The sequence below is a fragment of the Panthera leo genome, chromosome A3 (assembly GCF_018350215.1).
Source record: "Panthera leo isolate Ple1 chromosome A3, P.leo_Ple1_pat1.1, whole genome shotgun sequence".
Lineage (NCBI taxonomy): Eukaryota > Metazoa > Chordata > Mammalia > Carnivora > Felidae > Panthera > Panthera leo.
This window is the reverse complement of record NC_056681.1, coordinates 67,883,317-67,896,590: the sequence shown is the minus strand read 5'-3', so window position 1 is coordinate 67,896,590 and position 13,274 is coordinate 67,883,317. Positions and strand designations below refer to the sequence as shown.

At 42.6% G+C, this 13,274-nt stretch overlaps 1 long non-coding RNA gene across 1 annotated transcript in view; it reads right to left on the bottom strand.

The window, feature by feature from the left end:
- Positions 1–844: 844 nt before the first annotated feature.
- Positions 845–13,274, bottom strand: part of LOC122216042 — a 92,371-nt gene continuing 79,941 nt past the window's right edge. Inside the window, exons 3-5 of the long non-coding RNA XR_006200668.1 lie at positions 3,557–3,772; positions 2,301–2,365; positions 845–950 (exon numbers count right to left, since the gene is read on the bottom strand). This is a non-coding gene — a long non-coding RNA (uncharacterized LOC122216042). The remainder of the gene's footprint in view (positions 951–2,300; positions 2,366–3,556; positions 3,773–13,274) is intronic.

The window sequence follows — 13,274 nt, the reverse complement described above, 5'->3', positions numbered from 1 at the left end:
CATCCCAAATTTTCATAATTCATCCAAGAAAGCTTTGTTTTAGTTCACCAAGTGCAGTGCTTGCCTCCTCCTATCTTTCCTCAAGGAAAAGGAGCTACTGAGAAGCATCAACATCCAGATCTCCTCCAGGAAAAAGTGTCATTGTGAAAAAGGGGCTGCTCTCCTCTGAGAGATATATCAATAAGGGTAGATGGTGTCCCCAACTCCATTAGGTCCTCAAGGACCACGCTAGTGTGATTAGAAAGGGCACTCAATTGGAAGTCAAGAAATTTGCATTCTAAAAATAGCCCTGTTGCTAGCTAACCTTGAACCTTAGGCAAACTGCTTGACCTTTCTGGGCTTCAGTTTCATCTGTAAAATGAGGTGTTTCATCAAATACCAGTTTTCAAAAGCTACACCTGCATGAGTAAAAGGAGTAGTGACCTAGATAGAGAAAATTAAAGGAAAAAAATCTCCCAAACACCCAAATAATAATAGAGAATAAAACCTAACACAAAGATATGCTTTATATTTTTCTTTGCCCTTTTCCATACACTCTGTCCATTTGACCTTACTAAATATACAAACGGTACCACTTTTTAAATACATATCCTAGGTGAGGAAACAGAAAAATCACTGGCCAATGATAGAATTGGCACCAAAATTAAGTATGCTAACTCCCAGCCTAGGACATTTCATCTACCTTTTAGGTGATGCCCTCAGGTTGTAAGGAAGGGGGTCATTAGAAGCCATATGGCTTCAATAAATCTCAAATGGTTTTCTCTTCCACCAAGATGGGAGCTACACCCAAATCATAGAACATGCTGTTCTTTAGAATGGAAAAGGGGCAAGAGATTACCGTTGAAGTTTTCTTGGTGCTCTCTGGAGGACAGTTGTTGCAAACCCATTTGAAAAAACCTAGGGATCTCGCAAATCTGGAGCATTTCCATCATCATGGAACTCTCATTTTACTTTGTCAAAAGATAAAAATATAATGTATCAAATATTTGGATGCAAATGAAATGCATACAAAAAACCTGGAAAATTCATCAAACTCTAATTCGAAAGACTGATAATGTGACTATAATGTTATTCATGTATTGCTATTCTGGAGTTCCCTTTCCAGAATTCAAATCATTCTTTCTAAGACAACTTCTATTTTGTGTAATCTGAGATTGATTCTGGGGTCATAGTTACTTTAAAAAAATATTTGATTTGAAAATAAAATACAAGGTTATTACTACCTAAAGGGGGGGGGGGATGTGTTGTTAATAATTTACAGGAATAAAAAACATCCATTCAACTATGGGGTAAGACAAACGTCTGAAACGATCTGTGTGTAGATTTGGCATAACTTTTGTACAAAGTAGAATAAGGACTCTAAAGTGGCACTGCATATTCAAGTCTCTAATTAGAAGATGTAGTTACTTAATTACATATTGTTAGTACCTGATTACATAGATTTGTACTAATTTTGTAATTGTGTTTAATTACATTAATTAAGCCAGTAATCAACCCACAAAAATACAAAGAATTTTTTATGAAGAAAATCCTTAGCCAACCGGATTATACTTAGCAAGAAATAACCTTAAAAGCAAAGCTGTTTCTCACACTTGTCCCACCCACAACCTCCTGACCTGTAACTACTGCCCTAAAGTGGGTCTCTACACAGATGCACTCCCACTGTACACTCAGTCAAGGGAGAGAAACTGTGACTTAAGCTATGAAAGAAAACTTTGAGATGTACTCAAACTCTTTGTCTTTACAATAAGGGAAACTGAGCCCCAAATAGATTATCCAACTTGTCTGAAATTACACAAATAGTGAATGTCAGAAATAGACTTGAAACCCACTTCTCCAAATTCCCAGTTCAGTGTCCTTTCCCTTCACCAGGCCTTCATACAGGAAGCCATGGGATGCCTCAGGTATGGAATTTGGGATTCTCTGAGGCCAGGGCAATTGAAGATACTAATCTGAACACATGAGGTCCAAGATCTTCTTTTCTCTCAACTCAGCATTATCCACCTGGGATTGGGTTTGGCAACCCAAATTCCAAGGAGTTGTGCCTTAATTAGGCAGGAATTTTTATTTCCCCTATATAACATAAAACTCAGAGAAGATAGAGGAGAGCTCCACATAGATTATCTGGACCCAGGCACCCCTAGCTTTGTGCTCTGCCATTCTTAGTCTGAGAACCTTGTTCTCATTCTCTCCCAATGGCCGCATTATCTCCATTCACAATTTCTGCATTCTAAGCAACAGGAGGAAGTAAAAGAGGAGAAAAGAAGGAGTGGTGCTTATATTAAGGAAGTAGAGCTTACCCAGAAACCTTCAGTTTACTTCTCATGAGCCAGAACTTTGTCACATCGATGGTACTAGCTGCAACCTAGGTTGGGAAATGAGGTTCTTTAGCTGAGCACATGCCCCTGAGCACAAACCAAGGTTCTGTTAGTAGAAAAGAGAGTATGAATATTGCTAGGAGACCAGCAGTGTCTGCCACATTTGATCAGTCTGTCCTTGGGAGTGTTAGATATACAGAAAGGAAACAAAGATATAGAGATGCTAAATTTGGTTAAAAATTTTAAAAGATACTATGTTAGGACTCAGAGAAGCTGGGCTGGGCTTCAATTTCCTCATCTGAAAAATGAGAGGGTTGGACAGGGCAGTGATTGATGGGGTTTGGGGGTATTTGTGGGGGTTCAGAGCCAACAGCCAAGAAAGAATCCTTGAAGATGTCTTGGTGCAAAAAGATGATTTTATTAAAGCACAGGGACAGGACCCATAGGCAGGAAGAGTTGCACTGGGCTTGTGCAAAGTGACTGCTTATATAGTGTGGAATTGGGGGAGGTAAAGTCAAGAGGAAGTTTCTTAAAGGGATTTCCATACGCTAAAGATGATTTACAGATTACTGGATGCCTACCAACTGTCAAGCTAAGATTGTTTTTCCCTCTAGCAAAGCATTATCATGAAGATAGTAGGGAGTTCCTGGAGATTAGGCTATTGATGAGATATTTGTAAACTGATGGAGACTATCAGTTGAACCACTTGTTTTCAGCCTTTCCTTTGTTCTTGGGCAGCCAGGAGTACCTGAAGAATACCACACATGCCCCACCTGGAGAGGAGGGTTTGTGCTAGCTTGTGCTTGGTCCTCAGCTTGCCTTATAGTCTCTAATCAGTGATATCCAAACTTTTTTTAGCACAGAACCCATCTTGCAAAGAGACTCTTGTGCAGAACCCTAATTATGAAACAGATCACAGGAGAGCTGCTTCTCTCTTGGCAACAGTAGGTGGGGAAACAGGAGGGAGGCTGTGGTGGGCACCGCCATTTGTTACCCAGATTCCCCTTTAAGGAAGGACTTGTTGCCACAGCTGCTGGGTATGAGGGCAACAGACTGCATTTAGCTCTCAGACTTTTGGGCACTGCCTCAGTTGGAAAGAGTCCTCTCGAGCAAGATTAAATTCCTTCTGGGGGAAGGAATTTCCCACACCCTCCCACAAGTACTGATCCAAGGGTGCTCCTTAATAAACATCCTCCCTTTTACACTCTATCTCTATATTGGCTTCTGGGGAAACTCACCTTGCTATAATGAGATCCCAGTGTGAAAACCATTTAGTTGATTCCTTCCAAAGTTTAAATGCAACAGTGCTGGGAATCAAACCAGGGAGGACTGAAGTGTGGAAGTACAGGGAGTTCAGGGACAACTGGAAGTTGAGTTGCTTCATCTGGGGAACACATCGTGGGGAAGATGAACGAGAGCAAAGAAATGGAGGAGCAAGAAATATCAGGATACACCTGCAAGAAAAAAACAAGTGGAACAAACATCATTTTGATTGTAGGTTCTATTGTCAGATTTAAACAACTGCTATCCTACTCTATTAAAAATGGATATTGGCAGGAATATATATAATCTAACTTCTTCACTAAATAGCAGTCCATTTCCTCTTAGATACTTATCAAGTCTCCAGGGAGGGTTTCTCCAAGAAGTAGTGTCTTTGGGAGGCCTTTGATGAACTTACATTGCATTGTACATATATATTTATGGCCTGCTTCCTTCTTTGGAGAGGACAATCAAGAGTACTGGTGGAAATCTCACCTCTGATCAGCCAGAGAAAGTCACTTCCTGAGACTCCTAACCTTTGTTGTATGTAATGAGTTGGATGCTGAAATTGGTCCTTCTAAGAAATAGGCCCCCCTGTCCTCATCCCTGGCCAGGAAGAAATTGCAGGATAGTGTGCAACCTGAGGCTGGGAGGGTACAGATGGTTCTTCTAATGGATGCCTTCCAAAAAGTGCTACTTTGAATCAGTGTTATGGAACCTGGTCTGGATCACCTGGTGGAAGAACCAAGTGGCACTCAGAGATCTTGGAAAGCAGGAGGTTTATCTCATACCTGCGGGCTCAGAGGAGATCACTCTCCAGGGATCTGAGCTCTGAGCCCTAGCAGAGAGAACAATTTATAGTCTGTTACTTCCACATTCCACATTAGCACAGGCTAATGTGGGGTAGGAAAAAGAACCCAGAAGGGGAGTCTTCAGTCAGGGACTGAAATGTCCCTATCAGTCCTGTCGGCCATCTTATAACAGATTTTTCCCTATCAATAGAATCTCAAGGATGGGAAGGACTTTAACAATCACCTGGAGAATCACAACCATCCTTCCCTGACCTGACTCCATCTCTGCTAACAGCTTTCCCAGCTGGATATTAGCAGCACTGGAAATGCACCAAGGCAACCCTATCTCACCTTTGCAAAGGTCGGTTTATCAGAATGTCCTTGCTTATAATAATCCCAAATCTGTATTCTCATAGTTCCCACACATTGGGGCTAAAATAATTCAATTACATTATTCACATGAAAATCAAATGTCATTCCACATTCCACGCCTCTTTGAATATTAGTGTAATCCCTTCCTTCTTCCACCTGAAGACTTGCAGTTTGTGCTTAAAACCCAGCTCACAGCCTTCTAGGAATCCAATGATCCTATCACCACCAACATCAGCACCTTGAGGTGTTCCCTGTGCTCTGAGTTCATCCAGTCATCATGGTGCATCAGGCTGCAGTCCCTTCTAGACTATGAGCTCCTTGAAGGCAAGGTCTGTTTCTTTCCTATCAGTATTCCCAGCATACAGCCATATAAGTAAATAAATGTCAAATAAGTAATTTAAAAAAAAAAGAATGATAAATGTCACCTCTGAGACTTCTTCAGACTCAGCATATTGTAGTCTCCTTTCCCATATTTGGTTGAATTTTCTCACTGCCCCAGAAATTCTCTACAGGCTGCCATGTGAGCCTCCCAGACCCCCAGGTACAGGGACTTTTATCAGTCAAGGGCCCCAACTGCTGCCGCAGAAATTCACTGTCATGTTTGCACTAAGGCCACACTGCCCCCAGGCTGCTCCCAGCCAATGACTTGGGGCCCTTATGGATATTAAATCCTGGAAAACTCAGCATGCTCAGACAGCTAACTTTGGCTAGAGGACTCCCCAAATGCCTCGCCAATCGTTCCTTAGTCAGCATGACAATCTAGAATGCTTCCACTCAACCTGTCTTCCCTCTTTCCTGCAATTGGGTAAGACTTATATTGCACTCTGATGGCTTTCTCAGCCTTTCCTGGCTCTCTCCCTATTATTCTCTCAAGGCATATCCCTTAATAAAATCATTACACATTTAATCCCATATTGGAATCTGCTTTTTAGAAGTCCCAGACTAATATATCCATCCAATTCAACATTTACATCCCTCTTCAAGAGGGTTACCCTCACCTATACCTAACAACTCTGTAGTCAGAAGAACACCACCCAGTCATCTCCTCCTTTATTTTCAGAACAAAGCTTTCATTAATACAACCTACTCACTTCCTTAGCACCTACCTCACACTGTTGACTCATATTAAGTATAGCATCCAGCAGCCTCCTTTTGAATAGGACTAAAATGCTTAGCCCCCAGCCCATTCCAACTCTTGGTTAAGATCCAACACAAATTTCACTTCCTCTAAGAGCTGTCCTGACACATGACTTCCTTCCTTCCTTAACACTCAGCATGTACCTCTATTATGTAACACTACACAAATTTTTCTTTAAACATTTGTCTCCCCAGAACATGACCACTCCAGGGCAAAAAACACATCTTAGTCGTCCTCTAAATCCACACCTACATGGCAGAGGATGATTGTGATTAATGAACAAATGTCATTTCTCTTAATGTAATTTTAAAGCTCCTTGAGGGCAGAGATGAGATTTGTGTTTCTTAATCCCCTACTGTGCCTTGCTCAGATGTTCAATAAGTATGTATTGTATGCAACTGAACTAAAAAGCAATTGGGACACCTCAGTCATGTTAAAATCCCAGGTAAGAAAGGATGCTCAGAGCTAAGGAGCCAGAAGGGAAAGAGAATGAATACGTTGGGCTTTCTTCTACGGGTGGGAGGATCTTATCCCCAGGCTGCCATTCCAGAACCTTCTCCCCAACTCTGATCTGGGTTCCACAGAATAGCCATAATAACCTTTCAAAATAATTTTTCACAATAATCCTTTCAAAAATCAGATAGTATCACTCTTTTGTTCAAACTGCTTTGAAGACTTCACACTGCACTGAGAATAAAACTCCAAACTCAGTTTTAGGGTCACAAGGCCTAAATGATTTGCCTCTGGTCACCTTCCTGACCTTGTCTCATGCCACTGCCTTCCTCAAGTGCCACCGTCAAGTGCTCTAACTTCCTTTCAGGTCCTCAAATCCAACCTGTTCTCTCTATTCCCAGAGCCTTCCAACACTACCATCTCTGCCTAGAACCCTTCCTCCTGCATTACTGTCTCCTTTTCCTCTTGCCTCTAACTTAATTGTGCCAATGCATCCCATCACACCTGCAATCTTCCATCACTATGCTTGAGTCACTTCCTTCATGGCACCCATCACAATTGACCCATCACTGAATGGTCCATGTTCACTTTTCTCAAGAATAACTTCCTTCTTTCCCCTCAGGACAAGCAGCACCCAGGAGGGCTCTAGAAAAGAGTCCTTCTCCCATCTGAGCCAACACTTTGGCTTTCTCTGGCTCTGCTGACCCTCTCAAACCTGGCCACTCCTCCCTTGATTTATGCTCAAACTTGAAATGTCCATCCAACAGCATCCTCTTTGGGCTCCCTAAACCATCCCAGTATGAATCCCTGTCAACCCCATCAGGCTCTAAAGTATTCATTACCTAAGAAACTTCAGGTCTTCTCCATGCCTTACAGGAGCCAAAGGAGAACTTGTATGGAAAGGGAGGGGGAATATTTGGCAAGGCCTCCTTTCTGCCTAATATTACTGTGCTGCCATTTCTATGCTTCCAAAGCCAACATGTTGGGGCAGGGCACTTTGCTGAACTTCTTCTTCCCAAAGTCCCCTCAGGAAGTGAGGTGTGTGTGGCCCCTCTGGCCTCAGACCCCAAACCTATCCAAGAGCCTCTACATCCACCCTCCAAATCCAAGGTTTGAGCAGAGTTCAGTATTAGCTCTAAACTCATGTGTTCTCTTCTCTAATTCCTCTCCCCAAACACCTCACCAATAGTCCAGAAAGGATTCTTGCCTCCAAAGCTATTCAATCATCATCATGCATTCTCTCCTGTTCTGTGTTTTATGATCAAACACACACACACACACACACACACACACACACACACAAATAAAACTCTGTATCACTCATGTATTTTCCTTAATAGTCAAAACTTTTGGAATTTAGAAACAATAGTAACTTTCTCCTCAAGCACCTGACTCTATAAAAACTCAAGATAAGGAGAAACTATATTAGAAAAAAGAAGGTGGGGTGGGAAGTTCACCAAAAAGTTAAGATTAGAGGCAAACTTTGCAGACTGGATGAGACTTTACTAGATAGGCTGATGCAGGCAGACAAATAATCCCATGCAAAGAACAGCTGTGGAGAGGACATGACTAAAATGAACACTGCCACTTGGGGGAGAAGTGGGGAAAGGGATTGGAGAAGCATGGGATGGGTAGATCATAGGAGGCATTAAGAAACTGGCAGAAGATTGTGGAGTTTATGCATAGTCCTGAGTGGACCATGGTAGGTTCTGGAGCAAGGAGGGACATAAGGATAGCACGATCTTAGAAACGTTAATTAGGTGACTCTCTGGAGTGGCCTGAATGAGTCAACCACTCAACTCTTTCAAAAGTGATTGTGGGGGCGCCTGGGTGGCTCAGTCAGTTAAGCATCTGACTTCAGCTCAGGTCATGATCTCGCGGTCCGTGAGTTCAAGCCCCACGTCGGGCTCTGGGCTGATGGCTCAGAGCTTGGAGCCTATTTCCGATTCTGTGTCTCCCTCTCTCTCTGCCCCTCCCCCGTTCATGCTCTGTCTCTCTCTGTCTCAAAAATAAATAAATGTTAAAAAAATTTTTTAAAAAAGTGATTGTGAACAAATAGACCATTACACATGTTGGCCCTTGCAAAGAGACCCCTTTGCAAGATACTTTATGCTGAATTTGGTCACTGAACCAGGCAAAAGTTATGTGGGTATGGCTGGTCTATGAAAGAGGGTTTGAACAAGTATGGTATGAAGTAGGAAAAAGAAGAGATGTGGATAAAACTTTGGTATAGATTACACAGATTTTTTTTGAAAATTGAAGAATATTGCTAGTCATAGGTTATTGCTCGCTGTTGGAAGAGTCCTTGCTCCCTTCAGAGTCTAGATTTCAAATTCTCTTTGCCCTGTTGCTAGATTCTCCTTGGCCCACATTTAAAATCACAGGGCTTCCTCACTAAGCCAGCTTCCTCAGCTCATATTTAATGAACTCTAACAACCATCCTCACGATTACTAAGGAAAATGCTTGCCAAGTAGCCCATCCTTACTCTCCCTTAACAAAGGTCCAGCTGTAGAGCTAGCATAAGAAGGCTTTCCCACTGAATTTCCTGAGGTTTGCATAGAAAAACACAGGCTTGCCCACTGGCTTCAAAATGACAGGCCGACTCTGCTATCCACATCCACTGGCTTGCAGGAGCCATCATTTATATGGTTGTCTGATTGCTTGTGAGCACCCAGTCCCACTGCAGACTTTCAGCAGACAGGCTCAGTAAAGGAACATTCATCTCTTATAACAACAGCACCCCCACATGGCTTCATATATTTAAAAGCACTTGCTAATGCAGGTGGTAAAGACTGACCATTTCTTTCCTCCCTGTCTCCTGACATCCTTCATGCTACTGAGAATAGAATCCTCCAGAGCTCTGGGCAACTGAAGGACACTGAGGTGGGTAATCCTCCTGACACATGCCTCCAAGGAGACAGTCATGTGGTACCCAGAGCTGCTTCTAGCATAGATAAATTTGGAAACCAAGGTGTTAATCTGGCTATTTCTTCAGAGCGAGAATGGAGGGAAGCAGAGATGGAAAAAGAGGGCACTAGGGCCCCATGCCTGGAAACAAGGAGCTGGAGGGTTTGTGAGCTGGAGCTAAGACTGCTCAGTTCAGTCCCCTGTCATCCAAAGCTCTGTAACAGGACAGGAGGGGCTCCCTCTTTCTGACACACAAATGGTATTTCATGGACCAAAGGCTCCTGAGGTACTTCTCTGCCTAAAGCAAAGCAGATATTCAAGGTATCTCTCACTCTCCACAGCTTCTAGTTAATTGTCTCTAGTCTTTTGCATTTCCTCAATGTCAAAGCTGGATTTCTTCCTTAGAAAAATAATAAAGAAGCACATCCCTCCACATTAACTTTGTGAATTCTTCCAGGTGGTCAGTCTCCTGGAATGATGCCAGGAGGAACACCCTCTCTCCAGCTTACCCTCTTTTCCTTTTCCCCTGGGTACTGCTAAAATACTGGACAAGGCTTCATTTCACAAAGGTATACTAAAACAATTAGTAGAAAATGTGACATTACACATATTTCTAACATGGAAGATTATGCTGCAAAGACATATGGGAATTCCTAGGATACATCAGCCTTGAAAAGCCATTCCCCTCACTCATATCTGAAACAGGCAGGAGCATACTGTTCCGTGAGTCAGGGCTTTCTTTTAGAAGTGACATCTACCAAGGCTAACTCACCTCTCATAACAGGTTCCTCTCTGCTGTAGCTAGCACCTTCTGATAACTCTATGAGCCATGCCTCCATAAGTGATCTGTTTAGCTGTTTATCTTGGTTCATGATTTTTCATCATTGAACAAGTCCTCTTTCTACAGAATGAGTGGGAGAAATTTAATCCCCTTCACAGGAGTGCTTTCCCTTTTCTCTATCCTTTTCTTCTTCAGTCAGAGTCCCATTATCCACAAGAACCACTAAGATACTTCTCCACAGTCTCCTACTACACCATAAAGCTGTCAATTCCTAGGCATTCTGTAGTCTCTGCTCAAGGCAAAGACATAGGTAGCCATGCTTACCCCACTAGTGCCTTCCCACCCACCCCCTGGCCAAAGTTTATGGGGCCAGAGATGAAATCCTGAACCAGACAACCAAATAGAAGGCTTGCCAGCAACCTATACAAAACATTTCTTATCTCTGAAATTTGAACTAAGAAACATAGAAAAGTCTGCTTGATCATTAGGAGAAGCAAAAGCTAAAAGGATGCCTTAATGTAGAGGTGGGGCCAAGGCACACTGAGGCCAAGTACAAGCCACATAGCTATGAGGCAGAAAAAACTATGAGTAAGAAATAGAGGACCTAGTGACCAAGGGTGGGACAAAGCAGTCATGTAGAGAAAGGCAAAGATGTCCTACAGTGGGAAGGAAACTGACCTTTTGATCACCCTGGGGGGATTTCCATTCCAAATGTAGTCTTATCCTTTTTCTTCTTCATTGGGGCTCTGCTCCTTGTAGCCAGAAGAGCCTTATTACACAGACACACACACACACACACACACACACACACACAAACACACACATACATACGTCACTAATATATAACTCCTATATTTTGGTCTTCTAATATCCATATGCTCACACATGTAAATACATTGAAATACACATACAGACTCCTGATTGGACAGATGTATGCATGGAGCTGGTCCCTGTCCCAATAATACTTCGTATCAGCTCTAGTTCTTATTTGAATCCAATCTTAACACATAACCCATTGCAACAACACCTTCCCCATCAAGCACATAAGGCACAGGAGACTTCTTAAAGAATTTTAAATTTTTAGTAAGATTTTTGAAATTAATGAGCTCAGGGGGGCCTGGGTATCTCAGTCAGTTAAGTGTCATATTCTTGGTTTCAGCTCAGGTCATGATCTCACGGTTCATGAGTTCAAGCCCCACATTGGGCTCCACGCTGACAGTGCAGTGCCTGCTTGAGATTCTCTCTCTCTCCCTCTCTCTCTGCCCCTCCCCTGCTTATGCTCTCTCTCTCTCAAAATAAATAAATAAGCTTTAAGAACAAATTAATGAACTCACACACAAGATGCATGCTGCTTATGAGATGCATGTTATATCTCAATAAACAACTTTTTAAAAAAAGAATGAACTCAAAGAGGCCTACAACTCTCAGAAATATCAAAATGGGGTGCCTGGGTGGCTCAGTCAGTTAAGCTTCTGATTTTGGCTCAGGTCATGATCTCACAGTTCAGTTGTCAAGGTGTGCTGACAGCTCAGAGCCTGGAGACTGCTTATGATTCTGTGTATCCCTCTCTCTCTGCCCACCTTCCCCACTTATGCTCTCTCTTTCAAAAACAAACATTTTTCTTAAATATGTAAAAAAAAAGAAATATCAAAATAATACCTTATATTCATCTCACATTTTAAACTTTCTTAGGCCACTTCATATTCAGTATGCTAGCAATTCTTGAGATGGGTCAAGTCACCAACATGAGTAAGCCTTGTTTTTAGAACAAAAAAAATCAACTCGCTTGGTATGCTGGTGGCAAATTCCCTTTGCCTCCATCAATCCTAATCTACCAGAAGCATTTTAATTATTTTTCCCTAGATGATCCTAATATTAACACAATTCAACAATGCAGATAGCAACAAATACATTAAATCACCTATTCTTGAGACAGTCGCTTCCTAGTGATGGGACAGATGTCCTGACATCCAGCTCACTGATTTATGCTTAGTATATGTTGAATTGCATGCTTTCTCAGCTGTCTAGGGGGTATATGCAGAACCACCTCTCACCTAGCTGATTCATGGCTTTATGGCTCCTGCTGTAAATATCCCCTGGTATTGGACACCTCAGATGACCAATGACAACTCTGGCAGCTCCACAGCCAGTTCCTAAATTCTGCTGTCACCATTGGAACCACTATTCTTGCCAGATCTATGATTCTGCAACATGATACTGATTGAGTATCGGCAGTATGGATAAAGGGGTCATGCATACATTAACTTCCATACATGGAAGATCCTGGTCATCACATAATTTTGAAAACTAAGAAAGAAATCACTGTCAAGAAAAATAGAGAAAACTCCAAATGCTGCTGGGTTTTATTTTTTTAACTTTATAAAAATAGTATGGATTTTTAACTGATTTTCTGGAAGTTGGGCATCAATATAAAGAATGTGACACAGGGGGAGGGACCAAGATGATGGAACAGCATGGAAGTTTTTGTGGCGTCTATCATCCCTGAAATGCAGCCAGATCAACACTGAACCATCCTGCACACCTAGAAAACTGACCTGAGGATTAACACAACAATCTGCAAAACCTGAACCACAGAATTCAGCAAATACACAGTGTGAGGTGTGTACCAGGGGTGACAGAGAAGCTGCGAGGGCAGGGAGTTGTATTTGCTTGTGGAGAGAGGACAGACATGGAGGGGAGTTAGTATGGAAAAAGCACTCCACCAAAAGCACCTGGAAAGAAAGTAGAAAAGTGGAAACAGCCACAGGGACTGAAAAATATATATATATATAAGGGATAAAGGAGAAAAGAGAGGGTTTAAATTCCATTAAGACTCTACAAACAGAGGGAGCACAGAATCTGAAACTCTGCAGCTCGATACCTGGCGGTGCTCTGGTGGGAAGGGCAAATCCCCAGCAGTGGAGAGCGAGGTCCAAAGGGTCCATGGGCCACATGGGGAAAGGCGATTCCCCTGCAGGGAGGACATTTGGTAGAGGCTGTGTGGCTACCCCACAGGCAAAAGCCCCAGAGAACGACTACATTCACTGGTGATGGAACAAGGATGGATTGGGGGAAGGCTGGCACTAGATGTATGTTATGATTTTCCATAAACCCTGAAATACTGCTGCTACATGATCAGGTGAACTTTTTCTGGGGTGGGCTGGCACCCAGCTGCAGTCTCTGGGCACTAGCAGCAGCAGGGTCTCACAAACATTCCTGGGGTCAGGCTGACACTTGGCCATTGCTCAGTGAG